General features: G+C 39.4%; 1 protein-coding gene across 1 annotated transcript in view; it reads left to right on the top strand.

Annotated features, from left to right (window-relative positions):
• TENM3 (teneurin transmembrane protein 3) overlaps positions 1–13876 on the top strand; it is a 2200211-nt gene that overhangs the window by 692191 nt on the left and 1494144 nt on the right. The window lies entirely within an intron of this gene.

Genomic DNA, 13876 nt, shown 5'->3' on the forward strand with positions numbered 1-13876 from the left:
CCAAAATCTGACAACTTAAATGCCAGAGCTATCCGCAAATGCTGGGACTGTGAGTTAGATTTACATACAGCACCGCTCCAATTCCTCCTGGAATCTTCCCTTTGCTGTTTCCAACTTGGTCTCCTCTTCGCATTATGAGTTCTGGGTATGACAGTCCTCTGGATCATCCCTCCCAAATTAGCCCTCTACTCTCCTGATTCTATCCTTCTCTGAGGATGCTCTTGTTATTCTGACCCATTCATAAGACTAGTGCCTATCTCATGTATAATTGCACCTCCTGACTCAGCACACTCTGCCTAACCTCACTTCCTTCACTATTCACCTACCCCCTATCATCTGGCCATTTTCCCACGCCCTGCTCCTCCTTTATCCACTTTAAGGCCCACCATTTCCTTTTCTTCTTTCCTTGGGCATCGTCTGTATTGTGATAACTTGCACTGGCATATTTTAAAATTGAGTTGGTTGCATTGGTGCAAACACCTGTTGACCCACTTAAACTGGTCTAAGAGCAATTTAAACCACTCTATCTCAATCTTTTTACGCACTGATAAAATTTTGCAGAGGACATCAAGCTGGGAGGGTTGCAAACACTTTGGAAGACAAAATTCAAAATGATTTTGGTACACTGGAGAATTGGTCTGAAATCAATAAGATTAAATTCAGGACAGACAAGTGCAAAGTACTGTGCTTCAAAAGGAAAAAAAACTAAATGTACAAATACACAACTAGGAATAACTGGCTAGGCAGCAGTAATGCAAAAAAGCATGATCCACTACAACCCATTAAATATGAAATGTAATGCTGTTCCAAAAACAGGCAAATGTCATTTTAAAATGTATTAACGGGAGTGTGTTATGTAAATTATAGAGGTTATTGTTCCAGTCTACCCAGCACTGGTGAGGCCTCAGCTGGAGCACTGTGTCCATTTCTAGTCACTACACTTTAAGGAAAATGTGGACAAATTAGAGAAAGTCCAGAGAAAAGCAAGACAAAAAAGAGGTTTAGAATATCTGACCTATGTAGAAAGCCTGCAAGAGTTGGGCATGTTTAATTTAGAGAAGAAAAGACTGAGGGAGCATGTGATAAGTCTTCAAATATGTAAATGGTTGCTATAAAGTGAATGGTGATCAGTTGTTCTCCATGTCCACTGAGGGTAGACTAAGAACTAATGGGCTTAATTTGCAGCAAGAGAGATTTACGTTAGATATTAGGAAAAACTTTCTAACTCTAATAATAGTTAAGCGCTGGGGGTATTTTTGCCTTCCTCTGCAGCATGTGGCATGGGCCACTTGCTGGTTTAAACTAGAGTAAATGGTGGATTCTCTGTAACATGAATGTCTTTTAAATCATGATTTGAAGACTTCAGTAGCTTAGCCAGAGGTTAGTAGTTTATTGCAGGAGTGAGTGGGTGAGGTTCTGTGATCTGCAGTGTGCAGGAGGTCAGACTAAATGATTCCAATGGTTCCTTTGGGCTGTCAAGTCTGAGGCTGAACTTACTTTGGGAGGTTGAGAGAGCCTCATTATAGGTGGTTTTTAAGGACAGGTTACACAAACATCTTCTAGGAATGGTCTAGGTATACCTAATCCTGCCGCAGCGCAGGGAGGATGATCTTGATGACCTCTTGAGGTCCCTTCCACCGTTACATTTCTGTGATTCTATGACAAATCATTTAGTTGTATATATGTTAGGCTCATCTAGCTTGATTTTAGTTACACTGGTGCATGTTTTCATAGAAACATGACTTTAAGGTCAGAAGGGACCATTATGATCGTCTAGTCTGACCTCCTGCACAACACATGCCACGGAATCTCACCCACCCACTCCTGTAACAAACCCCTAACCTATGTCTGAGCTACTGAAGTCCTCAAATCATGATTTAAAGACTTCAAGGTGCAGAGAATCCTCCAGCAAGTGACCTGTGCCCCACGCTGCAGAGGAAGGCGAAAACCCCCCAGGGCCTCTTCCAATCTGCCCTGGAGGAAAATTCCTTCCCGACCCCAAATATGGCGATCAGCTGAACCCTGAGCATGTGGGCAAGACTCACCAGCCAGACACACAGGAAAGAATTCATAGAATCATAGAATATCCGGGTTGGAAGGGACCTCATGAGGTCATCTAGTCCAACCCCCTGCTCAAAGCAGGACCAGTTCCCAATTTTTGCCCCAGATCCCTAAATGGCCCCCTCAAGGATTGAACTCACAACCCTGGGTTTAGTGGGCCAATGCTCAAACCACTGAGCTATCCCTCCCCTGAATTCTCTGACGTAACTCAGATCCCAACAGATTTCTAACAGCCAAGCCTGGGTCATATTCCTATCCTCTTCCACAGAAGCTGAACCTGGGACTTTGGCATTTTATAGGGCATTTGGTTCCAGCTTTCATATGACTGAATCTCCTTTCCCACATGAAGCCAAAATCTGGTCCCACCAAAGTCAATGTGAGTTCTACCACTGATTTTAATGGGAGTAGGATCAGGCCTACAGTTTGCCTCTCAGGCCCTGCTGTGCAACGGCTGATCAAAAGCCCATTAAGATTGGTTAAAATAATTTGGATCAAGCCTTAAATACTCCCTTGGCCAGAATATATACATATAATGTGTGTGTGTATATATGTATAAAAATCAGAAATGTAAGGAGTGGTTTATAAATACACATTTTCAGTAACCCAAATTTACCTCGAGTTTAATGTAATTTTTTGTGTGTGACATGTTTAATCACATTAGTGATAGACCACAGATGGTTGAACAGTGTCTTCTGTATGTATAAACTTAACTTCTGTACCAACACCTTCTTGAAAATACAACACAAGACATGAGAATGTTCTCAATGTTAGCTTACATTTTCTGAGATTGTTGGGTGGGGGGGGATGTGTCTATCCAATCCATAATTAGACTCTAATGGAAAAGTAGGCACCAATTAAGAATGCTCCTGTGATGTACTTTATGGTTGGTTATAATCAAATTACTGAGAATGTTCAAAAGGCCCTTCTATTATAACTTGACTTGCTTTGGCTCATTCATCAAAGGGGTTCTGCAACCTTTCTTACTGAGAAAATGTCTTTCACTGCCTTGCTTTTCTGTGTGAGTCTGAATACTTTATCCAGTTGTGACTGATCACCCAGCAGGTGCAATTAAGGCTCAGTGCATTAGTTCTTCTCCAGATAATAGGAGCTCTTAAATATCTTTCTGTAGTGTTTGCATGGCATAGTTGATTTCTATATTTTTAAGTGAGCTACTGCCTAACAACCTGAACATGCTGAAATAATATAAAATAACTGAAAATCAAATACATCTTGGGAGAACATAACTGTACTTATCTGTTAATGCCACACTGACTGTGTGCTTAGTGCTGTATAGTACACAGAAAGAGACCGTCTTTTCCATGATAAGTCTGAGAGTAGACACACAGAAGACAATACATTGGGGGGGAAGACAACAAGAAAGGGAGTAACTTTTTTTTTCCAGTCTGCACATTGCCCTTAGATATATGAGCGCACTCTGTTTAAATGTGGTAGGCTACAAAAGCGCACACACATAGTGAATATGTTGTAGCCACTATGGAATAAGACTAGGGAATACATCTTAATCAGAAACGGCTGTCTTTATCAAACATGAGTAGCATGGACCTGAGTAGAGCTGACTAACTTAAAAAAACTGAATGAAATTGTTGCTAATAAAATCAAGTGATCTTTGCTACTATTCGTGGGATCATATTAATAATTAAACACAAGATGTGAAGAATCTCTGGGTATCTGTGAAAATGACTTTTAAACCTGAATGTTCCATGGATTTGAGTATGAATGAATATTTGTCAAAAAAATTGGTACCAGAAATTGCCTTGTTCACTGTTGAGAATTTCCAATTTGTCATTGGTTATTTCCTAGTTCTTCTTCAAATAGTGTCCCTATAGGTGGTCCACTGTAGGTGTGGTAGCATCTCTGTGCCTGGGCCAGGAGATCTTCGGTAGCAGTACCTGATGGGCCGCACATGTGCTCCTCACCGTCTTCTAGTGTGAGCGGTGGCTATAAAGCCCTGCGCAGTCCAACCGCCCTCAGTTCCTTCTCAACTGCCGTTGGTCTGGGATGGAATCCCTAGCAGAGTCCTTCATACACCTGTAGTGCCTTTAGTAGTAATAGTGCTTCCATTGCAATAGTGTTTTCTTTATTTTTTTTCTTTCCCTTTATCCCTTCTTAAAAAAAAATCCTTTTTTCTTTATTCCCCGTTCCTCTTTAGATGGCATAGGTTTCCATAGGAGTGGGAAGTTCTCCCTGCTCAGGGTTATGCCTGGATCCCCCAGGTTTAAGAGGTGCCTCTCCTTCATGAGGCCATCCCTGTGAGTGATGGCCACTCACAGTACATATGCTATTTGTGTAAGGGGCACATATCAAAGAAGTGCACCCACTGCCTTAAATTGAAGGCACGGTCCAGAAAGGACCATGGATTGAGACGAAAACTTTTACTAATGGAGAGCTCATTGTGACTAAGCGTTCCCTCTTTTTCCCACACATATGCGGAATGAATTTTGTTATATGCACCAATATGGAGGTGATGTGTGACGCATCATCTCCATATTGGTGCACATAACAAAATTTGTGTGCTGGGGGTGGGTGCGACGGGTTCGGGGTGTGGAGGTGAGGGTGAACGACTCCTAGCATGCATGTCACTACAAGCCTCTCTGGATACAGCGGATATGGCTGAATGGTCCATTGCGACTTCTGTGGAAATGATATGAGCCTCATGCCTTCACCTTTCTGGGTTCCCCAGGGAGGTGCAGACTACAAAAGGGAGATCTTCCACAGAAGGATCTAAACCTTTTGCCGAGTGCACTGATGAGTTCATTCATTCATTAAAGGATTCCAGAGTGACACTCCGTTCACTTGGCCTCTGTAAACCAGCACCAAAGAGAAGACGGGTAGATATCAACGTACCCTGAGATCTCGCCCTCCACATTTCACCCCTCAAAGCATTACAATCCGCAACGTAGGCGACAGAGACCTCCTCCCAAAGACAGACAGACAGACAACACAGGTGACTACGCTCTATTCATATGCCTCCAAACAATTTTGAAAATTTGGTTGAGCCATCTGAGATGCATTCCCCTGGTCCAGATGCTGCAATCACTCAAATTACTCTATCAGTTTGGCAACTATTTAACCTCATTCTACCAAACATGGTGGCAAGTCACTTCCTACAAGTAAGTCCTGGAAATCAGCAGCAATGGGTATTCCATTCCATTCCCCTATCTCCTGCCCATTCACCTACCCTACCCCATCCCTCTTCATGGACCCTTCTAATGAGCACCTTCTACAAGAAGAAATAAACCATTTACTGCAACCAGGAGCCATAGAACTGGTGCCATTCCAACACAAAAGGAAAGCCTTTTACTCACACTGTTTTCTAATCCAAAATAAGTCTGGTGGGTGAAGATCTATCTTAGACTTGAGGAACATCAACAATTTCATCAAACTATAACAGTTCAAGATGGCTATGCTATCAACAATAATCCCAGCACTGGAACAGGGAGGCTGGTTCTCAGCCCTTGACCTCCAAAAACAGGTACTTCAGTATTCCCATACACCCTTCCCACAGGAGTTTCCTCAGATTTGTTCTCCTATCCAATTATGATCAATACAAGTTACTACCCTTTGGCCTCTTTACAGCACCCAGAGTATTTTCCAAAGTCCTGGTAGTGGTGGCAGCGCTCTGCAAACAAGCGGTTATAATATTCCCATACCTAGAAGATTGCCTCATCAAGGTTCCAGCCAGAGTAGACACACTCCAAGCCCTAACAAAAACAATGGACTTTTTCTCAAAACTCAGCCTTAGATAAACATACAAAAATCAACACTAACATCAGTACAATAATTAGAGTTTATTGGGGCCCAACTAGATGCTATAGAGGCCAGAATCTTCCTCCCAGCTCACAGATTTTCTGCAATAGTCAGTCCCATTTCCACCATGAGAACAAGGCCACAGATCTCCACCAGAGCTTGGCCATATGCGGTGACCACATTCATGGTAAAATATACCAGATTACATGTGCACTGCCTCCAGGGATGGCTACGAGTGGTATATGTACCACACAGACTGGAAAAACTGCTCTTGATACCACTCAAGGTCAAGGAGTCATTAGACTGGTGGACCCAACCCCAGAATGTCTGCATGGGGGTTCCCTTCCTCCAACCACCAATGTCCTTGATACTTACGACTGATGTCTCCCTACTTGGTTGTGGAGCACGTGTACAGACCCACATGGTGCAGGGCAAGTGGCCCCCATTGGAATCCATTTTGCACACCAACTTCCTAGAATTATGTACAGTTCGCAACACATGCCTACGCTTTCTACCAATAATCAGACAAAAGACTCTCTCTTCTAGGGCTAGTACACCCTATTACATTTTAGGCTACTCTATTGCCTGTGCAATTGCCTTGTGCTAGTTTGGGGAGTCTATATTGGCCAGTTGTGTCCTGTCCCTTACTTCTGGGAAATGCAACTGGGAAAAGGAGAGCCCAATAAGGCTCCCCATCCCCCATTCTTGGAAAGTTAGTAAATGCATTTCCTGATATATCAAGGGAGTGGAAAGAAGGGTATTTTTAACTGAAAAACATTAAAAAGAAAACACAATACAGCATATTTGGATATCGTGTCACCATGATGTTGCAGTATAATCCTACTCCTTATACATATATACATATTCTTGTTTCTGTACGTCAGGATCAAGCTGAGTGTTTGAGGGATTTTGGTATGCCAGTATTATTCAGTATGCTGAAAGAAACAAAGATGGCTGGGTAAATTTTTTTTTTTTTAAATCACCACATCCTGACACCAGAATTTGTTTGCTAATGGCCATTACATTCTCAGACGTACGAGTGAATTCTACTAAATAGATCAATATAAATTATATAGTCATTGACCTTAAATAGTTCATAGGAGTGCCATGTTGTTGTATGCGGAGGTAATTAACACAATAAAATGGCTTTAACCCTATTTTGTTTATAAATAGGCAACTACATTATTTTGCATTGCTCTTGATCAGTTATATTCCCAGACTGTTTACTGAGTGGCAGGAATTTTAGCCAATTTTGGCATAAATGGACCACTGCAACCACATGGAGCCCCATGGATTCATGCAGACTTCATTGAAGGTTCAGGGTCCATCTTCCGATCTTGGTATCGGGTAAATGCTATCTAGGTGCTATAGTTAAAGTATTTATAGTAAACTTGGATATATTTAGAGAGAAATAGAATGAAAGTCCTGAGTCTCCTCAGTGCATTATAATGTGACAATTTAGAGTTATAGTGAACTGCTGCCTCTAGTGAAATTGTTCTGTAACTTTGTTATAAGCAGGTTCATGTGTGTGTGTGTGGATATAAAAATAGAAAGATGCATTGAGGAAATGTATTGCTCTATAGAGTTAAGCAAGAAGAAGCTTTTAAAAACTAATCTGAAAATGTATTGTAGAGAAATTTTAAGAGACAGACTCACAATATCTGTATAGAATTTAGAAAGAAAATGAAAGGGTAACGTTCTTGGTGCATACATTTAAAGTAAATCCTCTAGATTGGTTAAAAAAATCCCCTTCTTGCTAAACCCTGCATCCACTCTGTGCCCCCAGGTAGCAATGTTTATTAGAAAGAACATGATTTTTCTCAGTTGTTCAATTAATTGCTTTGTATTTAAACTGAATTGTGAAATCTAAATCTTGCATTTAAAATATGCCCATCTATTTGAGTCCCTGGGGGAGGAGGGGCCTCCATTTAAATGAAGAAAGATTTGAAAGTTTGACAGATTACAAAACAATATTCACAGAGAAGATTTCATACTTTGTCCAGTGTATCTTTTAACCACAATTCTATAAAGAAAATTGACTAAAGGATAAAATATTGCACAAACACAAAAGATCAATGTTAAATAGCCCTAGGACATGAACTCAAACTGTTGACTTTAAAATCTTATGGGCCTGATTCACCTTCCATGCTGGTTTAAATCAGTAATAACTTCAATAAAACCATAATGTCAAAGTTTAACTGCATGTGGTCCTGTACTTCTTTGTTTCCTCTTCTCTTTCCCCCAACACACACAGGCAGTATTTGCTCCTCTAACTTGTTTTCTCTTCTTATATTTATATTACAGCAAACAGTATGTGCTTGTTCATGAGTCATGTAGCACGTATTTGGGTGCTCCAGCAATAATACTGAGTATTGCAAGTGGCTGCATAGCATATGTCTATATGGACATAAGAGATTGCTATGGGCTTTACATCAATTTTTTTTTTTAAACAATCCATTTGTTTAAAAGAATTTACCTGGATCATTCTAAGAAAGGAACAAGGTGGCTTTGTCAAGCCTAAAGGAGTTGGGAAAATTAAGTACTTATTCCTTGATCTGGACTTGGTGGTGAATTGGGGCCAGGCCCCAGGATGGATTTTAAGAAGCAGGCCATAACTTTATTAAACTTGAGATAGGAGGGGCGCTACCAGCCCTGTGATCTATACTTTCACCTACCAGATGTTTTAAGTGGTTCCAGTGCAGGGGTTGCAACACTAGCACCATATAACATATAAATCGAGGTGGACTCCCCTTAGCTTAGCCCTATGATTCATGTCACTCTTCTAAATTATTTTACAAAGGGACAGAGGGTAGCAAAAAGGGGAGGATCTCAGCCCACTAAGGCCATAGGCACAAGGTCCATCCACAGAATCCCAGGTCTTTTATTTCTGGACATGGGTCCTTTTAGCCTTTTAACTGCACTAGGCACTGCCACAACTTGCGATGAATTAAGATCCCTACCAAGTACTACTGCTAATTAGTAAGTCCTTCTCCTATTTAATTTAACTCTGCCTCCAAGATACTGTGAGGAAGGTGAAAAAACCCCACCAGGCTTCTGCCAGTTTGGCACCAACGGGAACAAATAATTCCTTCCTGACTGTCTCATCCCCAAAAACAGCTGATTGATCCAGATCTAGAACATCTGCAATACAACATACCTAGGAAAAAGTGTCATATCTTCTTTAAATAGCTACTCCATGGTGCGGAGCCTCTCCTGCCAACTTGAATAGGAGATACTCGGCCACTAGCAGGATAGGACACTAAACTACAACTATTGTTACATATGGTCTGATTGACTGATTTTATATGGGCAAGGCAATATTTCTTTTCAACCCTCATAGCTTTAAACCACAGTTCAGTTTCTCGGTGTCTGTTCTTCTGCATCCTTGAAAAATTCTAAATCTAAGCTATTTTCTAAAATCTTTCCTCACGGCTTTCATGCATTTTGCATAGTACTTTAAATCGTTCATGTAAAATATCAATAAAAATACATAAATTATGTTGACTTCTTCTCCATTAGCTATATTTCACAGCAGTGATGATTTGACTGATTAAGGGATTAGTTTTTGAGAAGATTATATATGAATGTGAATGAATTTAAAATGCTCAGTGGTACCAAGTGGGTTATTTTCCACATGATGGAGGTGGCTCTAATTATTTGCACTTATTTTGATTGCTGTATTGTGTTTTACCACTTGGATTACCATCTTATTACCATAAAATGTGCTGCTGTGGTGCCAAAAATAAATTGTATATTATGCAGCAGAGAACATTTGGAGGAACAGTCCTTTGTATGCATATTTTTCTTGGTATTATACAACAGTTGAAAAAGAGATGGAGAAGCAACATGGGGATTTAAAAGGATCATATATAGAGTCCTCTACTAGCTCTTGAAATGAGAGAATATACAAATTTAACATTGATACTGTAACTCATCTGTTGTGAATTATAAACCAAAACTGAGCAGAGTATTGCAGATGAGGGTTTATAACTTATGCATGCTATGATGATATTTTCAGCATTATTTTCCATCCTATTTTCTCCCCTAACATTTTGTTAGCTTCTTTGATCGCTATTATGCATGAGGCAGATGTGTTCAGTGAGCTGTCTCCAGTGACACCCAGGCCGTGAATGCTGATAGTTATTTTAGCCAACGGCTTCTGGGAGAAGACTGGTCACTATTCCTAGCTCTGGCTCACAATCCCTGGCTCAGACATCTAGCCTGAGCCCATCCTTGGGAAGTGAGAGTCCTCAGTTTAGCTGCCTAACACCCTGAAATCAGTGCCTTAGGACCACCCAAACATGTAATCACTCCTGAACCCCAGAGCTCCGCCCAGACTGTGGGTGCTCTGGACTTCTAGTTTAACCCCCTCTGGGACTTTCTTCTGCAGAAAAGCAGTGAAGACCTGTCTGGTTGCACTATCCTTCTTCCAATAATAATGGTCACAGAATAGCCCATGACATATTTCTTCTGCAAACAGGCAAGAAAAAAACACTTACTCCTCAAAAGTAATGGAGGTATGGAAGAAAGTCCGATCCTTTCACAGGAAGTTTTGCTTATATTAATTGTGTGTATGAGACCTAGGTACTACAGTTGTGGGCATATTATACAAAGCTGGGAGTGGGGAATGGCCTATTTTAGAAATTATAATATACTCTTGCTTTAGGAGTAGACCTGAGAGAACTGAATGTTCCCTTAAAATAGTGCAATATGCTTCCTTGTGTGTGGTGAGGCCTTTCTCCCTCCTTAATTCCTTTGGGGTGGCTTACATCCCTGAAGATGCTAAGATTGCACATTCCATTTACTCATTGGAGCATAAGTATTTTGATCATGCCTGGCTCATGCATGGGGCTATCAAGAAAGAGAGGTTTATTTCATCCTCCCTGCCCCCTTTATGCACTCATGCAGTAGTTAGAAAAAGCTTAGCTCTTATATATAATGATGTGCTACAGTAATTATGAGCAGAGTTCACTGGAAAATATTTACATTAAATAATATCAGATCACCCAGCTATGGAGAAGTGTAAATATTGATCCTCGGGATAATCATACTGATCTGCTTAGTATGGTGCTTTGAGATCTACAAATGAAAAGCACAACATAAGAGCTAGACATTATCATTTCCTGATCCTGCACCGTTAGATTCAGGCGTACAATCTCTAATACACAAAAACGTGTATGAAAGTGCAAGAAGCCTGGATCCCTAACTAATGCTATTAGATTGTGTTGAGTAACCAACTACAAAGAGTTTGATAGTTTAAACTATGGTATTTTCTGTGTAATCGAAAAGGATGATCATGTCTGGTGCTACCTCATAGAAGAGTAAAACATCATAATCTGACTTACTGAGTCTGTCTCCTCAGAATTGAAATATACCCATCAGTTGTCCCTATATTCAGCTTTTCACTTAATGATACCATCTCCAAGAAGCTACGCTGTATAGCAGTGTAGGAATGAGTTTGTAGTAGAAATATTTCACTTACTATCTATGTAAAATATCTGTGAGACTACTGTAGCTTCCCATCAGGTTCGTCTGAATCTGTATTCCTTTCTCAGGCAAAAAACTGACATTGATTACAATGAGAATATCCTTGTCGAATTGCTTTGTGTGTAAGGACCCATTATGAATGGTTAATATATAAAATTCATGTTTAAGCATTTGCCTGTGTCTGTCTCTTTGGTTTCTTAATTCCTCACACTGCAATAAGGGTGTACGTAATTATGCAAAGTGACTAATTGGTGAATGTGTTCTCTCTAATTTTGCTCATTATTCTATCCAAAACAGTAGTGTTTTCAGGCTGATATGTTTAAAATTAATGAGGCATTAATTCTTATCTAAGAAGCTGGATGAGAAGACACACTTTCTTCTAGAAAAGCAATGTTGATGAATTAATATAATTGAAAAGTGTTTTTGTTGCTGTTGTTGAATTAGCTGTTGTTTTTTAGTAGTACCTAAGTATTTCCCTTATAAGTTGCTTTTGCGTAGAGTCCCAAGTAAGTCAGTCATTGCTTGCTGTATGTATACAACATGAGTAGGGATTACACACATTCAGTGAGGGGGGGAAAAACACCCTAATTCACTGATTGCAATCCAGAATATAATGTGGTATACAATTTGCTATGGCAGGAATGATTGTGTTGCCTGAAAAATTAATAGTAACAGAGGGATAACCGATCAACACTGTGCATGTAGCAGTGATGTAGCCATGTTTGTCCCAGGATATTAGAGGGACAAGGTGGGTGAGGTAATATCTTTATTGGACCAACTTCTGGTAGTGAGACAAAAAAGCTTTCCAGCTAAATTGCTGCCTAACAGTAAATGAAATTAGAGTAACAAAAATGTGATTGATTTACATTGTGAAAATGTATCCATGTAGTTAGATTAACTTTTGGAAATAAAACCTTGGGCTGCCTGTCTCCCAGCTAATGCTCTTTTTTCAAAACTACTAAGTATGGACTTTTAACGAGAAGGCTACCTGTGATACTTTTTATGCAAAATTCCCAGTTTCTAATCCTACAGTTCTTATGCATGGGTGGACTGCCGTGTGTATGGGGATTTCCACTTAAGTACTAGCCACAGTTACAGAAGTTATCAGGACTCTCTGCAGGCATAGCTGTCTGCTCACACTATCAGTTTAAGGATCAGGGTCCAATTTCCTGCAATCATGTAGTTTCAAGGTAGAGGTAGAACTTGTTTACCGCTATGGGAAAAATTTGGGCAATATTTCAAGCCCTCAAGTTTTCGTGAGAGACAAAATATTGGTTTCACAATCGTGGGAAATATTTTTAATAAAAATACTCATTGAAAATTTAAAGATGTTTCCTTAATTTGATGAGTTCAAAACCCATTTTCATTAAATGCTTAAAACACCATAAATGTGAAAAGCCTTATTTTAATATTTATACAGCTGTATTTAAATTGCTTAAAGTGTATATTCTTCCATTACTTGCTTAAGATGGTAATAAGGTAATAGGGATTAAGTTTAAAAAGTAAGGAATAAGTCTCCAAAGCAATACCTATTCTCCTTCATTAGCCTTTCTTGCAACATGAATTCAAGATCAAGCTCCTCTTCTTTCCCAAAACATTTGATATACCTACGTTTTTGCTTCTCCCATGCTTAGTAGCCGGTTTGAAGTTGAAGAAACAGAATTAATCAGATGTTTCACTTTGCTTGATAGAACACAAATACATCATAGGTAAGATACACTGGCATTTCTCTTATTTATTAGTGCAACTAGCTTTGAAATTACCTTTCACTTTCACACGTTCAAGATGTTCATCCTAAATATTTGTTCAAGGAATTGTCTCATTTGTGTTACAGTTCTCCATAGACACTGCTGTCTTTCTGATGACTCCAAGAAAGAGTGTGAATTCCCCCCCCCCCCATTTGGGGTATATCATATAGGGTCTAATGAATAGCTTTTAAGATCTACTGCATCGGTCATAAAATTTTAAAAATGTTATTTATAAATTATTTTTCAAATATTAATTTGTTAGTCTTATCAGAGACGAGTGAAAATATTGTTTTAAAATAATTCAGGCTCTCTGTATCCAGGGACACTGCGGTATGTGATAGGTAATTCCTGAGAGATTTAGCTAAATTTTCTTTCCAGTTCTGCAATGCATATACTTCAATTCCAATTTAAATAAAAGTTTCATTGATACAGCTTAAAAGAAAAGAGAAAGAATGAGCCATTTGATCAAGGCAAATTGTTTCAAGTATTATTAAACCATGTTTTATTATTGCTGTTAATTAGTTATATATATTTTTGTTCATAGATCTTACATAACAGTTTCCAATTTGATGAACCCTCAGGCACAAGAATATCAGGCAAACATTAGACATTAAATGAAGAGAAAACATAATTTTCATTTAGGTCTTTTTAGTTGCTTAAAAAAATGTTTAATCTAAAAGCCCCCATTGGTTTTAAACTACTGTGTGTAGCCAGGCTTATGAAGTAGAAAAATGAATAACTGCAGAAAAGGTTAGAAAACGCTGCATTGTACAATACAATAATTTGGTCTTTTCTTCGCAGATCATTAAGTT

The sequence above is a fragment of the Chelonia mydas genome, chromosome 4 (assembly GCF_015237465.2).
Source record: "Chelonia mydas isolate rCheMyd1 chromosome 4, rCheMyd1.pri.v2, whole genome shotgun sequence".
In the NCBI taxonomy this organism is placed as follows: domain Eukaryota; kingdom Metazoa; phylum Chordata; order Testudines; family Cheloniidae; genus Chelonia; species Chelonia mydas.